Here is an 18,442-nt window from a genome sequence, read left to right on the forward strand (position 1 = left end):
GAAAAAAGAAAACACTTTAAAAAAACAAGAATTTAACACGAGTCTCGTATTAAATTGATAGAGAAAGAAAATGGTCGTGGGTAACAGAAGGGTCGAGTAAAAATAAAACAATAGAAGAAAAGAAAAGAAAAGAAAGAAAAACGGAAGGAGAAAGAGTTAAACGTTTGTTTTCCGCTTCTTATACTCGGAAGTTATGATGCATGCGGTTCTGTCCAAGAATAATTAGGGCTAGAGAAACTGCGAAAAGCATTACGTTAACGTTCCCAACGAACATTTTCAACGCGGCAAGCGCTACAAAATAAATAATGAGCGTTAGAGCGAACGCGAACTGGAAGGAGGGGAGGGGGGGGAGAAAGCAGTCTAGGAGGAGGCAAGGGAATACACAAGTCAGTGTTAATGATGCCCTATATTTTCTTGAAAAACGTTAGCAAATTTTTGGTTATGAAAAATAACGTAAGAATTACTCGTGAAATTTTCCAAGCGTGTGTGCCCAACACCACTACCACCATTGCAACACCGTAAACGGCTGAGTTAGTACGAGAAAAGGAGGAAAAGGTAGACGGGGAAGGGGAAGGGGAAGGAAGAGGGTAGAAGATGGGGTTACGTATCTTCTTAAAAAATCGGTTACGGATCTGCACGCGGAAGATGCACTGGTTCTAAGTGCACCTCGTTAAGATAGGTGTTATATGTTGGTATGTAATTTTGTGCCAAAAAATAATGTTTCCTATCTTATTACGAGGTAGGAAAGGAGATGGTGGTTACGGGGTTACGGGGGGGTGTTGTTAAAGTCGTTCGTTTTCCAGGGTACGTCTAGGGAAAAATACTTAGGGTGATTATCCCTCTGCTAAGTTTCTTGTATAATTTTCACGTTAAACGTTCTTACGTAAGAATCTCGTTGATCATTATGTTTTTCCAAAAGAGAGTGAGAGAGTGAGAGAGTGAGTGAGAGAGAGAGAGAGAGAGAGAGAGAGAGAGAGAGAGTTTGAATAATTATTTGAATTTATTAATGAATGTATTAAATATCATATATTTGGGTAATTACGTGGGTAGATATATGTATTAATTCATAGTTTTGATAGGATGAGAATGTAATTATGTTTACGTGCATAAGTGCTGATTATTGAATAATTTAGTCGTACATTATCGAACATAACGATTAATATTAACGGCGTAAAATATGACATGAAAGAAAGGAAAGGAAAAAGAAGAAAAAAGAAATAAGAATATTAAACAAACAAAAATACACGGGTATTAATTGTGTACGTATTATTGTTGGATAATTTTCGAGTGATTTCGATTAATTGAAATTTCGTTCGTCGTATGAATCGATTCGAATAGTCATCTATTTATAGATATAGCGAGAAATATCAAACCGAATGTAATCATATTTATGCGAGTAAAACTAGTATCGATTGTTGAATAATTTTGTCGCGTTATCGAACATTATTAAATTATTAGCTTGTGAAATATAAATTGGGAAAAAGAAAAGCGAAAAAATTATTTTTTATATCAAATTTTATAACCGATAGAATTTTCAAAATCTAATAACGGAAACCAATGCGTTTTGTTATCAGAGATACACGCTCACGGTATTTTATTTTTTCAAAATTGTAATTATTTTACATATATTAGTTTTTAACGTGGGTATTGTTTCGCAAGATTTTTCTCTCGTGGATGATTCTTTTTTTTTATACACACGAATTCTTTCCTACAGGGTATTCTTTCAACGTGAATTTCTTTTTCACATGGAATTCCAAAAATAGCGAGCAAAAACACTGCAAAATTAGGTTCTATATGTATCAACCAACTATGTATGTAGGCGTGTGATTTCAAAGTTATATAGACGTTATAGAGGGTTAAATGTAAGGTATATGGAGAAACATCAAAACGATTCAACGTCTTCCGACAATAGACAAGCGGAGTTGCGGGTTTCTGAGCAAAGTTTTCGGTTAGCTCGATCCGTTCGACTGTAAAAGACCAAGTTGATCCGACTGCGAGTCATCCGCACGTGCAAATCTCAGTCTAAACCTCCCCCACCCCCACCCCTCCCCCCTACCCCGACCCCTTTTCCACCCATTCTTCTCTGCATCGAGAAATCGATGCAAGGATTATATCCTTAGAATTTGTTAGTTATGAAGTAACGCGATCCTCTACGTCATAGATAAGAACTACGACACCGATACGTTTAACTTTTTAATTAAATGGAATTACGATGAGGAACGACGAATCAACGAACGTACTCAACTGAACGAACAAACGAATTGAACAAACTTAACTGTACGAACGAAAAAACGAAAGAACGAACGTACTGAACCAACTGAACCAACTGAACGAATGAACCAACCAACCAATCAACCAACCAACCAACCAATGGAAGAACAGACGAACGATTAAATAAACCGCTCGTTAAAACTCTCCTAAATATTCTCCTAATATCTACCATGGTATATACCCAATGAACGAGCGTGCTCAATATTCCGATATTCCAAGCACGCCGTTAAAGATTCTTTTATCCTCGTATAACAGATTCTACGATTAATTAATTTTGAACTTATGGATTCCGATAAGACGAATCCATAATTGATTAATCCTCGGCTTACTCCTAACTTCATCCCCTTCCTATCCATCCTCCTTCACCCTCTCTCTCTCTCTCTCTCTCTCTCTATGGGAGAGTTCGGTTCGATACGAAACAGGGTTGACCTTTTCTAAACGAAATTAAAAGGAAAATAATAATCAAAGAGAAATTTCCATTAGAGATTCCTGCGATTAATTCAATCTAAAGGATCAAAAGGAATTATTACAAAGTTTAATAAACTATGAATTATACAAATAATAATAATAATAATAATATGAGTAATCAAATCTAATATAATAAGAATACCAAAAGAGGAATTAACTGGCAGGAGAAAAGCGGAAAATGAGTAGTATTACTCTGATATAGTACTCGCGTTGACTCGTTTGCAAAAGGGCCCCGACTCTGGTCGTGTTTGCGTCTACACTTAATTACTTTTGCTAATTGCACAATGATTGCTACCAGCTTGAAGTTTCAATAATGGGCTTGTTACAATCCTCAGCTACATTACCACCTGGTTTTACTTCGTTGACTCTTCTTTTCCTTCTCTCTCTCTCCCTCTCTTTTACACTTTTAGTTTTCCATCTTTTTTTTTTTTTTTTATTACTTTTGCTAATAGAAGAGAAGTATTAGTAGCCGGTGGTTACCTTCTAAAGGTAGAAAGCGTGATGAACGGTATAACTGGGTAGCTGCCTTTAGGTGATAAGAAAGTAATCACTCCATCTTGCTAGCGGTATTCCATTACCTGCCTCATCTCCGATTTGTTGCCAGTACTACTCCTTCTTCCTACCCCACTTTACTCCCTAAGCTACCACTTTAAGCTCCACCCTACCTCCTACTACTCTCTCTTGGTTACTATACTACTCTCTCTAGCATCTAACATAGTTGAAGGGAGGATGAGGTGAACCTAAGGAAGGCCCAGTACCACCTAATTACACAATTATACATCCATGGAGAATTCATGGTGTCCCTGTGATTTTCTTCCTAACATGATGCATACAACCTCTATTAAATTCACAACGTTGAACTCAAAAACCTCGTCTTATCGATCTTTTCCTTATTTTAACGCTTCTTTTACACGCGAATGAAAGAATAAAACAGAATTAAAGAAAGAAATATGTTCATGTGTCTTTATGGGTTTATTTGCGTGGGCGTGTGTATGTGTGTGTGTGTGTTGCACGTGTGTATAGAATATTTAGAAAATTGCATGAGAATAATTGTGTAACATGTAAGGAAGAAATTATCGAGTTATTACGTTGGTATGATTGTTATCTTTCTTTTTATTCGGACAATCTCTTTCAAGAAAATATTTGTTTATTGTTATTATTGTTATTAGTATCGTGTAAATTTCTTTCGACTGAGAATTCTTTACAGACATTTTGTTAATTAAATCTGCAATCCGTAAGGAAAGATATTTTTTTATTAAAATGAAACATAACAAAATGGTACAAAAAAATAAGATGATAATAATAATAATAATTAACGAATAAAGATATTTTTAAAAATTACTATTAATATTTAATATTCAATAAGAGATAATTGTGTAGGTATATACCGATGGAAATTCAAAAAATGTTGTCCAATAGAAAAAAGATGATTTTTGTTGAAATAAAATATAAGACAAATTAATGTAAAATAAAACAAAAAAAAAAATAATAGAAATATTTCGTCAATAAAATAATTAAACTTTTCCCCCCCACAGGTTCATTTGAAAATCAATTTTTTTTTTTTTAAATTATTATTATTATTATCGAAATATAATATTTAAAAAAAAAAAAAAAAACGTAGGACTTTCTTGAAATAAAATTACGATGGAAAATATATAATCGATGAAATTTCATCTACGTGTAAGGGTTTACCCATAGGTAGTATAATCCTAAGGAATGAAACGTCGTATAATAAGGGAAGATTTCGGTCGCTATACGAGACCTTAGATTTGTAACTTAGTTGAACTTTGGCCGGTGATACTTGATGACTAACGAGGGAACTACTCAAGGGATTCCCGGTGACTCCTAGTGCGCGAGATTTCGCCGTTTAAAGTCGAGTGACCTGTTACCAGAAACGTTCAACTTTATCTAAGGCTTTAACATTTTTCTTCTTCTTCTTCTTCTTCTTCTTCTTCTTCTTCTCCTTCTTCTTCTATTACTCCCTTTTACTTCTCCAATTTTCAATCTTTTTTTTATTTTTATTTTATTTTTTTTTTCCTTTTTTTTTTTTTTATGTTTCTAAACTTACCGGACTTTTCACTTTACTTCAAATATGTTTTTCTTTTTCTATACATTTTATTATTTTTGAGATTACTTGTTTCGATTCTTTTTTATTTTTATATATATATATATATGTATATATAAAATAATAATCATTCTTCTCGAATACACAAATTTATTTTTTAACGCGAAAATATATATCCGACGATTTATTCGTTCGTTCCATAAAAGTAATGAATAGACAGATAGTCGACTAACATTTTTAAATAAATTTTGTTTTCGGATTTTGGTATAAACAAGGTCAATGAATTCTATCTCTATCTCTTTTTCTCTCTCTCTCTCTCTCTATTTCTATTTTTGAAAAGTCACGATAAATTTCCAATAGAGAAATGGTCAGTTGTATTTTGTGCGTAGAGAAATGTATATATTTGCAAAATAAATTCCCGAAACGCGTGTAACGAATTCACCACCACCATCACCACCACCATCGCCACCACCACCATTCGCGTGCATCTATGCATGGCGCGTATATGTGTTTGTATATTACGCGCGTAAACGAATGTTATGATTTTCTCGCATGGTTACCCGCTAACCCGAATAGAAACATTATTAATTTTGTTTGTTATATTTTAATACTTTATTTCGTTAAAAATTTACGAAAATACGAGATACTTCCAAAAGAAAAACCCACCCATTTTTATTGAAAAGTGAGATTCAAATTAGATAATTTATTTAACTCGATAATCTATGAATACAATATTGTTTGTCAATATGTTTTTTTGTATTCTTTATTTTTTTTTTCTTTTTTCGTTTTAGGACCGGAATTCACATTTTTCGTTTAAACTGCGTTATCAATGTGAGATTCGTTTTACAAGAACAACGTAACGATTATTTAATGCTAGATCAAAAAACGAGGGTGAGGGTTAAAATGGGGAAATGTCAGAGACAGAAAGAGGAAGTACCTGTATCGATCAGATACGCGTTATCGAAGACTTATCGGTCGAGCTATAATTTTTAATTACGTTCGCGTGTCGACGCGTTGTTACACGCTAACCCCGCTTTATTCCAGTCTAATACTTCGTTAATCCAACACATATACTGAAAAACGTTCCTATCTTACACCTTTTCAATTTTTTCTTGTTTTTCTTTTTTCTTTTTCTTTTACGAAACTCACCCCCATACGCGGATACATACGTATGATACATACGTACTCATTTGTATATTTTTGATCCGTAATAAATCCTATTTTTTGTTCGTTATACTTTTCAAATGAAAAGGAAAAAAAAGGAAGGAACAAATTTTGTTATCGTAAAATGTGTTAAAGAAAATGAAAAGAAGATATAAAAAAAATAGAGAAAAAAAAAAGAGAAACAGAAAGATACAAGAAAAAGAGAAATGGATGGATAAAAAGAAAAGTCTCGGTCTGTTCTTGAAGTTTAACTTCTCCATCTCTTATTTCCTTTTTCTCAGTACAATTCGACGAGTTTAGATTTAATTAAAATATGTTCCTCCGAAGTAAGAAACTCTCTTGGTCAGAACGAACGGCTAACAGTTATAGATATTTTAGAAATAATTCATATATATATCTTATAAATTATTCACTAACACAATTTCCTTACTTCCATTCATTAGCAACGCGTATTAAATATGACTGATTTTAAAGTGAAATATGAACAAATATTTAAATTACAATCCCATCATCTATCAAATAAAAAATCGATAAAAAGAAAAAAAAAAGAAAATCAAGGATATACTATATTAATAAAATTATTTCATATTCAAATTAATTGACTGGGAAAATAAATAAAAAATATGATCCGATATACACAAAAAATATTAACAAAATAAATATCTACAAGTTAATTGATTTGCATTAGAAAAATTGATTCTTAGAATTTCTTACCGATTAAACGAAAAATTCAATAAATAATAAAAAATCATTTGAAATATCCATAAAATATATTAATAAAATCTTACTCTTTTTTTTTTTATATAAATTATTCAACTACCAGACCATAATATTACCTTTCGCATAATATCGTAGATAGAATATAAATAAAAGTAAAATATACAAATAAAAAAATAAGAAATCACGCGGATTAATCGATTGAAGTAGTTGTTTTTTTTTTTTGGTATCGATACTTTAAATAATATTGTATGCACTGAAGGTAAGATCTCTTTGATAAGTCTTGAAACAAAAGTTTGACGATAGGTGTGACAGTATTATATACTTGTTCGAGATGTCCAAGGCAGAACTAATCACTGGCGTATAATTTGTGCGGTCGCGCGAACGATAACTTGCATCACCGTTATTACCTACAATTCCCGAGTGTTTCGTTCTACGTTCTGCATTTGACGTATTTGTATTTTCGTTAAGGGGTAAGTGGACGACGTGTTCAACTTCTATGGCCTTACAACTTTGTAATTAATGTATTAATATGTGTTAGACTTTGTTCGCGTCTACATATTTGAGCGCACGCGTGTATGTATGCGTGTGTGCACGCGTTTACCTATGAATATGCATACGTCTACCTATAAATGTGTGTGTGTGTGGGTCTGTGTTTGTATTTTACGAAAGTTATTAACGTTATTTTTATCTTTTCCAAAAACCCACGTAATTTCTTTCTTTTTTCTTTCCTTCTTTTTTATTTTTTTTCTTTGCATCGTTCATAAACGAAAATAAATGAAAATTGTTTTTTTTTTATCGTGGCCACACAAAAAAAAAGAAGGAAAAGAAAAATATTTCACTTACATTACTAACACACGGTTTCATATATTATTTGAACACGTTTACGAATATTTTATTGTTGATCATTATATAAACATATATCTCGTATGCGTCGACGCGTTCTACGTAAAAATTAAAAAAGAAAATCAAGGAGAAAACATATTTTACAAAATAAAAAAGAATTAAAAAAAATAAAAAACACGAAACAATTTTATTGGCGAATCAAATGCAATTTTCGATAATCCGTAGGAATATTTACGAATCATTGGGAACGAATTGATTCGATAATAATGATGAAAATAATAATAATAATAATAATAATAAAAAGGGCCATATTCTTCGATTGATCCATTTAAAATGGGTTAACATATGAATATCAATTTTATGGGTCGACAAAAAAAAATAAAATAAAAAATATATCTCTAAAAAGAAGGATTACATGATTATGTTTATTTATTCCCACACACGTGTAAATTTGTGTTAATACGTGTAAACACACATACACACATACACACATTATTGGATATAAAAAAGACATATTTTCGATTGCAAATAAAATGTCATTTACGAGAAACTATGCAGATATATTCGGTACGTTCAATACAAATTGTATTTATAATGATAATAAAATTAAATAAATAAAAAAAGAAAATTTTACGCGTTTCTCGATCGAGAGAACTATTTTTAAATATCTCTTTGCCATATATTTTTATAAAAAGAAAAAAAAAAAAAAAATAAATAAAATTGTATAAATGAAAATACATTAGTTGACAAGAAAAAAATTACACCTGTATTCACATATAGTTTTTGTTCTACTCTTTTTCTCCCTTTCTCTCTCTCTCTCTCTCTCTCTCTCTCTCTCTCTCTCTTTCTCGTCGTATGAATTTGTTAACTCGTTATCATAAACAAATATATACATTTGATATGCATCGACGTATTCGGTAATGAAATACTATTTTACGTGGAAAACAAATTCGTTTGCGGATAAACACAATTTGCAATTTTATAATATATAGAGTTACGTATATTCGAAATGCATCGTGCTGATAATAAAACAAAATAAAAACTGAAAAAGAGGATACAAAAAAATGAAAGAAATAAAGAATGAGAGAGAGAGAGAGAGAACAAAAAAAAGGTTGTATATGTGTTACCTGTATTTTCATTAACAAATTTACCCGATACGTTTGAAAATTATCGAGTTTACATAAACCAAACGAGATATTCGTTTGCGTAATTAACGATTACGTTATTAAAATTTTCAATTCGAAATGTGCATATGTGTGTGTGTGGTCGATCAACAATTTTTATTTTCCTTTAAAGAACGAAACGAACGAATGATTTTTTCAATGTTATAATAAATCGTATTAGATACGCATACGCGACTTAAAATATTATTTTCCATCTGTCAATAATTTTTATCAAAAAAAAAAAAAAAAAAAAAAAAAATGCATAAAAAAACATAACGAAAATAAAATAAATAAAAATAAAAGTCATCTTCGAATTTCAATATTTTATTTTAACATTATAACGTGCGTATGAAAAGTATACTTTTATAGTTCACATTTAAAAAAAAAAAACAAAAAATGACAAACGAATGGGATCAAATTTGACTCTCGTACGAAACAAAATTATATTTTACTCGTAATACTTTTTTTTAATCGACTATTATTAGATCCTCGAAAACCACAATATTTCGTATCGACACATTGCACCGAGAATGATAAAACAAATTTTTATAAATCGATATAAAAAAAATATTGTTTCTCTTAGCAAAAAAAAATTACATCAAAAACACCGACATTTCTTACCTCCTTTTCTTCTTTTCACTGAACAAAACCTTTGTTAATTAAATATAAAAAAAGAAAAAATAACCCAATGAACATTCCCTTTAAACATATTTTTCATTAAGATAAAGTATTTGAAATTTAAGATTAAAATTTTGTTTTATTTATTTAAAACACTGAAAAAAGGGATGAACTCATGGTATTCTAAAATAAAACGACTACCCTAATGTAATGAATTTACGCACAGACGTGTACGTGTACGTGCGTGTGTGTGTCGATGTATATGTGTGTGTGTGTATGTCGTAATGAAGAAAATGTTAACTCAAAGGTTGGGAAAGTTAAATCGCAATTTTTCTTCATCCAGCAGGTGGTACTGGTTTCGCGTGCCGTCACGGCCATGTTACGATCGGTGTCATGACGTGGCTGGCATGCCGGGTTATTAGTTGTGCTACCTGTTTTTACAACGTCGATAATTTATCGTCAACCTAGCCTACTCTGATATTCCGCATTTTTTTTTTCCTTTACTTTTGATAAAAACAATTGACCAATGGGAATTCATTCGTGGAAAAAAAAGTTCGTCATCGCGAAAAAGACTAACAATGAGAAAAGGAAACACATCCGGTGTTAACTTATTTACACACAAAAATTAATAATAGTAAACGATAACCCCATGAAAGGTAGCAGATTTTTATCCACGTGATATATAAAATAAAATTAAAAAAAAACAAAAACAAAAACAAAATTTACCTAACGTCCACGTACAAATTGTGTAAATCAGAATTTTTGTATGTGCGTTTTTTCGTTAAAGCAGAAAATTCGGATCTGACTGCATCAGCTTTTCTCAAATCGTGTCAGTTCCATCTCGCTAGTATTAAAGTCATCCTCTTTCTTTATATATTTTCTTCTTTATATGATATTTACGATGTTCTCCAAGCATATAGCCTAACAAAGTTTGAGAAACACTATATCTGAAAGTGTATCGATGAACGAACAGTCTTTTTCATTTTTCTCCGATCGACGGGAGGGAAGGGGAGGGGAGGATAAGTCTGACGATAGAAACGAAGAGGAGAGGTCTTGTAAATTGATTTGATTTCGATCTGATCAAATCTGATCGGACTTACATCAGTCGAAATATTTCTTAGATCTTGAGAAACGATATCTACGTATACACGAATACAATCTTACGTATTTCACCAAATTTTCGATGTTACGCAAAAAAAAAAAAGAAAAAAATAATCTTTAACAATTTCGTTAACAAATTACTGAATCTAATGAACAATTAACGTTTTTTTTCCTTTCAATACAGACAACTACAAAATTTATTCACTTATGTAAACACGTGAGAGGGTTGAAAATTGTTGAACTTATTAAAGAAAGGAATTTTCTTTCAATCAAATTCACTGCTTCAAAACTTGGAAAGGAATGATATTAAAAACTTTTTACTTGATCTTGATATTTTCCTAATTAGTAGAAATCTTTCGGACAATCTGATATATTACAAAATTTGTTAAATGTTATAGGAAAAATAATACGTTGGTAGAAATGATTTTAATAAAAAAGAGAAGAAAAAAACAAATATTTAAAATTTGTTGTAAATTTAAAGATACAATTTCAACGTTAATCATTAAAATAATAACATTTTAATAAATCTTTAAACGCGACCTATATATTTATAATACATTTGTTTTCTAATTTTTCTACACAGAATGCAATGACACTATTTAGTTTAAAAAAAAAAATTTCATAAATTTTCTACGGATTATAGTTAAATTAAACAAAATGCATAAATGTGTTTGTTACATGCATTTATCCGATTCTAATCGTCCCTAATGTTAACACGACCTAAATAGAAACGTTCGTTCTTTACACGTACATACATACATACATACATATACATGTACATATTATATATATATATATATATATATATATATACATATACATAGGAACATCTTTCTCTCGAATGGGAGGAAGTTCAGTGACTTTGGAACAAGCCAAGGTTGTGGAAACGACGTTGTCGTAAAGTTGTCGACGCTTTTAACCTGTCACTTAGATTAGGCTTAAGTATACTTAAGTGGACTAAAGGGTTACCATTAAGACATTTATTTTTTCCTTCGAAATCGATCCTATCGTTCGATTTTTCTTTCATCCCTTTTCTTTCACATCATTTTCTAAATATTGTCGAGTAATTTTAATGAATTCGATTACTTTTTCTTTTCTTAATGTATTTTTCGCATAAACGATGTTAATATAGAAAACCATATTGCTTACCTTAGATTCATACCTCTGTTGTTTTATTAATCGTTTGACTCGTAAATCATGGTGGTCCGTAATATCCTTCGTAATGTCTCACAAATAACTCATCGAGAATCTTTTCCGATATTTCGTACCGATACCATCAACTTCCTCGAAAGATTTAATTTATTAAGTTAATGTGATATATATCATGCTTTTAATATCATAATTTACAAAGAAAAAAATATATATATAAATATACACAAAGGATGGATTAAAAATCACAAAACCATTACAGGAAGTTATATGGAACGCATTTTGGAAAGAATATACAAAATTAATTAAAAATATCATATATATTATAAAAAGTATATTTGATGTTTGAAAATGATTAAATATAAATTTTTAATTCATAATAAAGTTATCCCATTTTTAAATGGTCTGACGACTTTTTGGGCCACCCTTTTTGTTTGAAAAAAAAAACGAATTATTTTTACGAAATGAGATTAATATATTAATATGTCTATCGAATGTACAATATTTTCTTTTTCAAATATTCGACAATGCGAAAAATTTGTTAATTATATTGAAATATGCGATAAATTAATTCGATAGTATTTGCGTTACACGATTGCAGAAATAAATTAATCGCAAGTAATATTGATCGTTGATTTTCACGTACAAATGAGAATTATTAATATAATAATCAATTATAAATAAATAATTAAATAAAATATCATTTTTTATCGAGAATACACGAATATGTTCAAGCTTTTTCTTTTTCTTCTTCTTCTTCTTCTTTCGATTTGTTAATTAATTATTTTTAATTATTGTAATATATGTAAAATAAAATAAAATAATATGTGTTAAAAATAATACTTACGATAGAGAATAGACGTACGATATTACTTCACGCACGTAACGAATAATACTGGCAATGTTATACAATCTTTGTGTTCTCTAACGTGATCGTTGATGTTTTGTTTACGTGGCCTCGGGAGTTGGAATTTCAAGAAACATGAAAGAAAACACAACCGAACGTTTGTATTTACTTACAGGTTAAATTACGATCCTTGATCTATCTCTATCTATACTAAAAAACAAGTTTCTTTTCAAATGTATGTACATATTTATTAATTAAACTTTAACTGAGAGATATGTGCATGAAAAATATTACTTCGTTGTTTCTCTTATATATAATATACGAATTAATAAATATTATATAAAAAAAAGAAAAAAATGGAGAAAGAAAGTAAAGACAATTAATAAAATAAATTCCAATACGGTATATCTAATTAAAATATATATATATTAAAAAATTATTTAAATATTAACTAATCAATTTTCTTATTTTATCATTGAACAAAATAACGAAATCACTTTTTAAAACAACCTAAATAAATTGATCAATAATACTCATGCTTATCGAAACTATAAAAAAAAAAAAAAACCAGAAGAAAAAACATAGAGAGGGTGAAGAAAATATATAATATAAATATGTGTGTACACATACATCAAAAATATAAGAAAAAGAGTATAAAAAGAGGGAGTGAGTGACAGAGGAAGAAAGAGAAGGAGAAGAAGAAGTAGGAGTTGGTGGGTGAGAAAAGGGGGAGATGTGGAAGAAAATTTGAAAACTCAATCTTACGGAAATCTCGAATTTCTCTCGTTTTCCCTGTTCTCAAGGATATCTCTGAAAAGGTAAAAGCGGATGGGACTCTCTCTCTCTCTCTCTCTTCCCCTCCCCCTCACCGTCTAACTCTCTTACTTGGTGTTCCGGCGCAATAATTTCAACACAGTTCGACTTGTTTAGAATAACTTTCGAAGTAGAGGAATTTCAGTGAGAAACCGTTCTAAGAACCGTTCCCGACGGACTGGAAGCGAACTTTGCCGTGGGAAGAAAGCTTTCGCATTGTATGTCAGAGCTGTCGGAAAATTTTCATTTTTTATAATTTCGACTGGCAACCGAAGCGAATGCAACCTAGGGCTTGAGACTTCGCTAGCGTGGGTGGGTGGGGGGTAGGGGTGTGGGGTGTGGGGGAGGACAGGGGTTATATGAGGAGGTAGAAGATGGGGTAAGTGTATAGGTAAGAATAGATGTGTGTATATGTGTGGGTGAACAGCGTCCCACTACTTTCATGCGGTAAAAAGGATTTTCAACTCGTTCCATCGTTCGTACGCTTGGGACCGTCGACACAGCCTCCTCCTTCTTCTTCTTCTTCTTCTTCTTCTACTTCTTCTTCTTCTTTTTCTTTTTCTACATCTTTCTTTTCGAAACACCCCACCGACGGTAGCTCTCAATCGGCCGTCTAACTCTTTTTACCCACACCCTCCTAAACAGCCTGACTCCTACGTGAAACCACCCCCCTCCGTTTCCAGCCCCTCCTCGATCCTGTTGATCCTAGCTTTGGACACTCCAATTCACATTTTCCGTCGTCCCTCAGAGAAATTTAACTTTTTCCACCACGGTCACGGGGAATCCCATGCTGAGAATGCTCCCGAGATAAGAGGATCTTTTCTCTGGGATACATATCCTAACTATTCTTTTGTCTTCCTTCGTTTCTTTCTTCTTTTTTGTTCTTCTTTTCTTTTCTTTTCTTTTCTTTTACGTCTGTGTTTATAATGTTGTTGGAATTAGCTTTTATTTGCCAAGCTTTGATCCGTCAAATGCATTCCATATTCGCAGTATATTTTTATGAATTAGTAAAATTATTATTTTAATCGTTTGTAATTGTTTTGATGATTATTAAAGAAGATAAGGTAATCGAGAATGAAAGAATTTCAAAAATAAATTGATTTTATAAATTGTTTTAACCCTTTGAGTGCTATGGACGCATATATGCGTTTGGTAAAAGTTCATACGCGTGTGTTTATCAATGTGAATGTAAAATAATGTAATATTTTAATTATATCTTGTCAGATGAAAATAATATTGTGATAAACAAAAATTGTTATTATTAAATATAATTTATTAATATTAGCATATCTGGTCACATTAATAATAAACTATAATATTTCATTCGTAGAAAACACTTCAGTTAAAAGTATTCAGTATTCAAAGAGTTAACTGCACGATTGTCTATTATTGATATAAATAAATTTATCTACGATAATTTTGATTAAATAGACAAACGAATTATCTAATTTTCTAATTATTAATTAATTCTTCTTTAAAACATTGTGTGTTTTTTTTCATTTTGTTTTCGTTCTATTACAATCTTTACATTTTTATAGAATAAAGAGAAATTGTTAATAACGAAGAGGATTAGGAATAAAAGAGACATTTGATTCATACGTTACTCTCTCTTTAACTTTTTATTTCATTTCCTTTTTCTTTTTTCGATCTGGATGCTAACCATCCGTAAATCGTATTATTCGTGGCAACTCGAACAGGATTCAAACGACAATCACGTCCGTTTGATAGGCGAGCAATAAGCGATCAGAAATACGATGCTCGACGTTCAGAAATGTCCGTCAATCAGGCTTATCTTGCATCAGTTACGATGTGTGCGCGTTGATCTCGTACATGTGTACGAATATATATGAAATTGAATGTATGCACGTGTGTATTTGTATGTTATGTGCTTGAAGAGAAGGTATCGTTACTCTCTCTCTCTCTCTCTCTCTCGTTCTGTCTTTTTCATATTACCAAGAAATAATAGAAAGGGATAAGAATTATATATGATAGTCAGTTGTCATTTACACGAATTGAAACGTTTGCCATTAGTGAACAATAATCGGAAGGAATAAAATCAATAAGTCATTGTTCCGTACTATTGAAATTCATTATGTTTGAGTTGTACTAACAAACGGAAATAATCGATTTTAAATGCAATAAATGATATTATTTATCGATAATCATTGTTTCGCTATTAATATACATATGTAATCCAAGATAACAAAAGTTAAAATAATTTTTTTCTTTTTAAATAAATTCATTGTATATATATATATAAATTAGTCGTGTATGCGTTGTATTCAATTTTGTGGTTTACACAAATAGTCAATTTTAAATGCAATAAAAGCTATTATTTATCGATAATCATTGTTTCGTTATTAATATACATACCTAATTGAAAAAGTAACAAAAGTTGAAATAATTTTGTAAAATAAATTCATTGCATATTAGTCGTATGTGCACTATATCCAATTTTGTGGTCTACGCAAATTGCGTCTGACAATTAGTTGCGTCAGGTTCAATACAATGTGGTACATGATGATTCTTAATTTATGAATAACGTCACAAACAATACTTGAAATCCAATCGAATTCGATACTTTATTCAAATCCGATCTGGGAGTAATTTTTTGTTGTTGAAGATTTTGCTCTCTGCCGATAAAAAAAGGGATTGAAATATTCAATTGGTAGGTATGCCAATTAAAATTATTAATATTGAAAATTATTATATTATCGTTCTGAAATAAAAAGATTTTTTTTCTTTTTTTTTTTTTTTTAATAGAGATTTCGCGCAAATGTTAATTAAATGAACCTATGTGTATGTAGTTGGTTAATATGTGCATATAGTTATGAAAATATCTGCATACGTATTGGATTATGAAGGATAGGAGAAAGCATACCACGAAGCTTCTAACTTTCTAGCTTCGATCTTGCACTTCCATCTATTATCTCGCCAGTCGTTTGTTTATACCTAAGTATCGCGATACATCGTCGAAAAGTTGTACTACTACCGAGATCACGGAATTTAATGGATTAACCCATTTACGTTGCTGAGCGAGTTAATACCAGCATGTACATTAATTTTATCGGAAGTTCAAGCTACAGAAATAACACACACACACGCGCGCGCACACAATAGCAAAAAAAAGGATCCTTTACCGTGTCCTTCGAGCACCCTTTTTTTCTTCTATAGTAATTTTTCACGTCACGTATTATAATGAAGCTAATTTTAATTTCATTAGACGTATGGTGTTTTAATTATCTAAAAAAGTTGAATTAGAAAACGAAGAATCAAACATTTAAATTTTAATTACAAGTTAATTGATTATCATTTGAATTTATTAGCGTGTATTTAAATGAATTGTAACAAAGTATTTTGTTCAATTAATTAATAAATTGTCAGTATATATGTAATAGGTGTTGGTTTAATTATATTTTGATGCATAGGATATTGAAACTAATAGTTTATTATATACTAAATATAATATATTAATGTAATTAATATTTATTTATAAATACTGATCACATCTATTAAATAATTTTTACATTAATTGATATAATTTTTGGACCACATTGATTTCAATCGCTTACCAATATATTTTATTATAAATACTTACAATTTATTAAAAAAAAAAAAAAAAWAAATTTAGATAAAATTATTATTGATCTAATATTGATCACTCGATTTAAAATATCATTTACCGATATTTTATTATAAACACCGTTGATCATAATATAATAATAATATATGAAAAAATAAAAAAAAGAAGAATAGAAACCTTCATAATCAAAGATAAAATTTGTCGGATTACATGAAACGTGACGTAGAACATCGAGTCGTCTCTTGAGAAGAAAGGAAACGAGAGTCGAAGAAGGAAGAAGGATTAAAGTATCCTAGGGCGATGCGACGTGCAATAAATTCGATGTTTAGAGAACGAAGGAAACAGTTCCTGCGCGTTTATCCGACGGCTACGTCGCTTGTGAAATCGTCACGGCGACGTGAGTTAGGCAAGCTTGTTCTCTCTCACTCATTCACTCACTCACTCACTCATTCACTCACTTACTCACTCACTCACGTACCCCATACATTCATATATTCATACATACAACTTGTTCTTTCTCACTCACTCGCATATATCGTACATTCGTACGTACGTACATACATACATTTATACGTTCACACATATCTTCATAGATACATATATATACACACCCACATATATATAGAAACATACATAGGATTCCTACCACGTTGCAAACCCCCTTGGCGTGTCTACTTGGTAAATGGAATGCTCGGAAGGATAGATCGAGTGCGTTGTGTCGCTTTCGCATCCCCCTACACTCCTAAAATCCTTTGCCAGAAGACCCCTTACCACCCTTTAATGTCAAATGGAAAAGCTTAAATGTAAACTATGCACGCTTTATAGCCTTTGTTTCAACTTTAACATCACGACACTACTGAGATCATGTATAATATGTATGTGCGTGTATGTATGCATTCATCTTTCCATGTATTTGCAATCTTGGTGGTGGGGGGAAGGATAAAAGTGATTTTTCAATTTTTATTTTTCCTACCTGTCTTATAATATCCTTTCTTTTCTTTCTTTTTTTTTTCTTCTTCTTCTTTCTCTTTTTTTTTTTTCCAAGAAATGAAAGCACAACGAAAATATTTTCCCCTTTTCTAATTAGTCACAAGCTAATTTATCTAGATTTTTATTTATCTTTGGGAAAAAAGAACATAAATGAAAGAAATTAATTATAATTATTAGGTCAATATTTATAATGAGCAAAATTATCAATAAAAAGTAATAATATTTTGTTATTCCCGAAGTATTAACCCAATAAATATTACCCTTCTCTCTTGCATTGTATTTTTTTTAGAACATCGAAAACAAACAAAAGATCGAGTAAGAATCTTTCCATTTCCAATTAAATGGAAACTCGTTTATCAAGATGATATTCTTTTGTGTATCTTGTTAAAACATTATTATTTATTTTAATTATTAATATTCTTGTCCACAAATATGTTATTAATATATAAGTCTCAAAGGGAGTTATAGACGGTTAATAAATCTTATGAACAATTATTTGAACTATACGTTTCGTCCCTTACTGGGGACTTCATCAGCAACTTGATCATTTAAAGTTCACGTGTCCATACATATAATCTTTTTTACAGAGTCATACATTTCAATAAAACTTAACATATTACAATACAATTTGATCTTAAACACCTTAT

General features: G+C 30.6%; 1 protein-coding gene across 4 annotated transcripts in view; it reads left to right on the top strand.

Moving 5' to 3' along the window:
* Positions 1-18,442, top strand: part of LOC106784914 (carbonic anhydrase-related protein 10) — a 226,206-nt gene that overhangs the window by 142,448 nt on the left and 65,316 nt on the right. The window lies entirely within an intron of this gene.

Source organism: Polistes canadensis, unplaced genomic scaffold (assembly GCF_001313835.1).
Source record: "Polistes canadensis isolate GaletaPanama2010 unplaced genomic scaffold, ASM131383v1 scaffold_42, whole genome shotgun sequence".
Lineage (NCBI taxonomy): Eukaryota > Metazoa > Arthropoda > Insecta > Hymenoptera > Vespidae > Polistes > Polistes canadensis.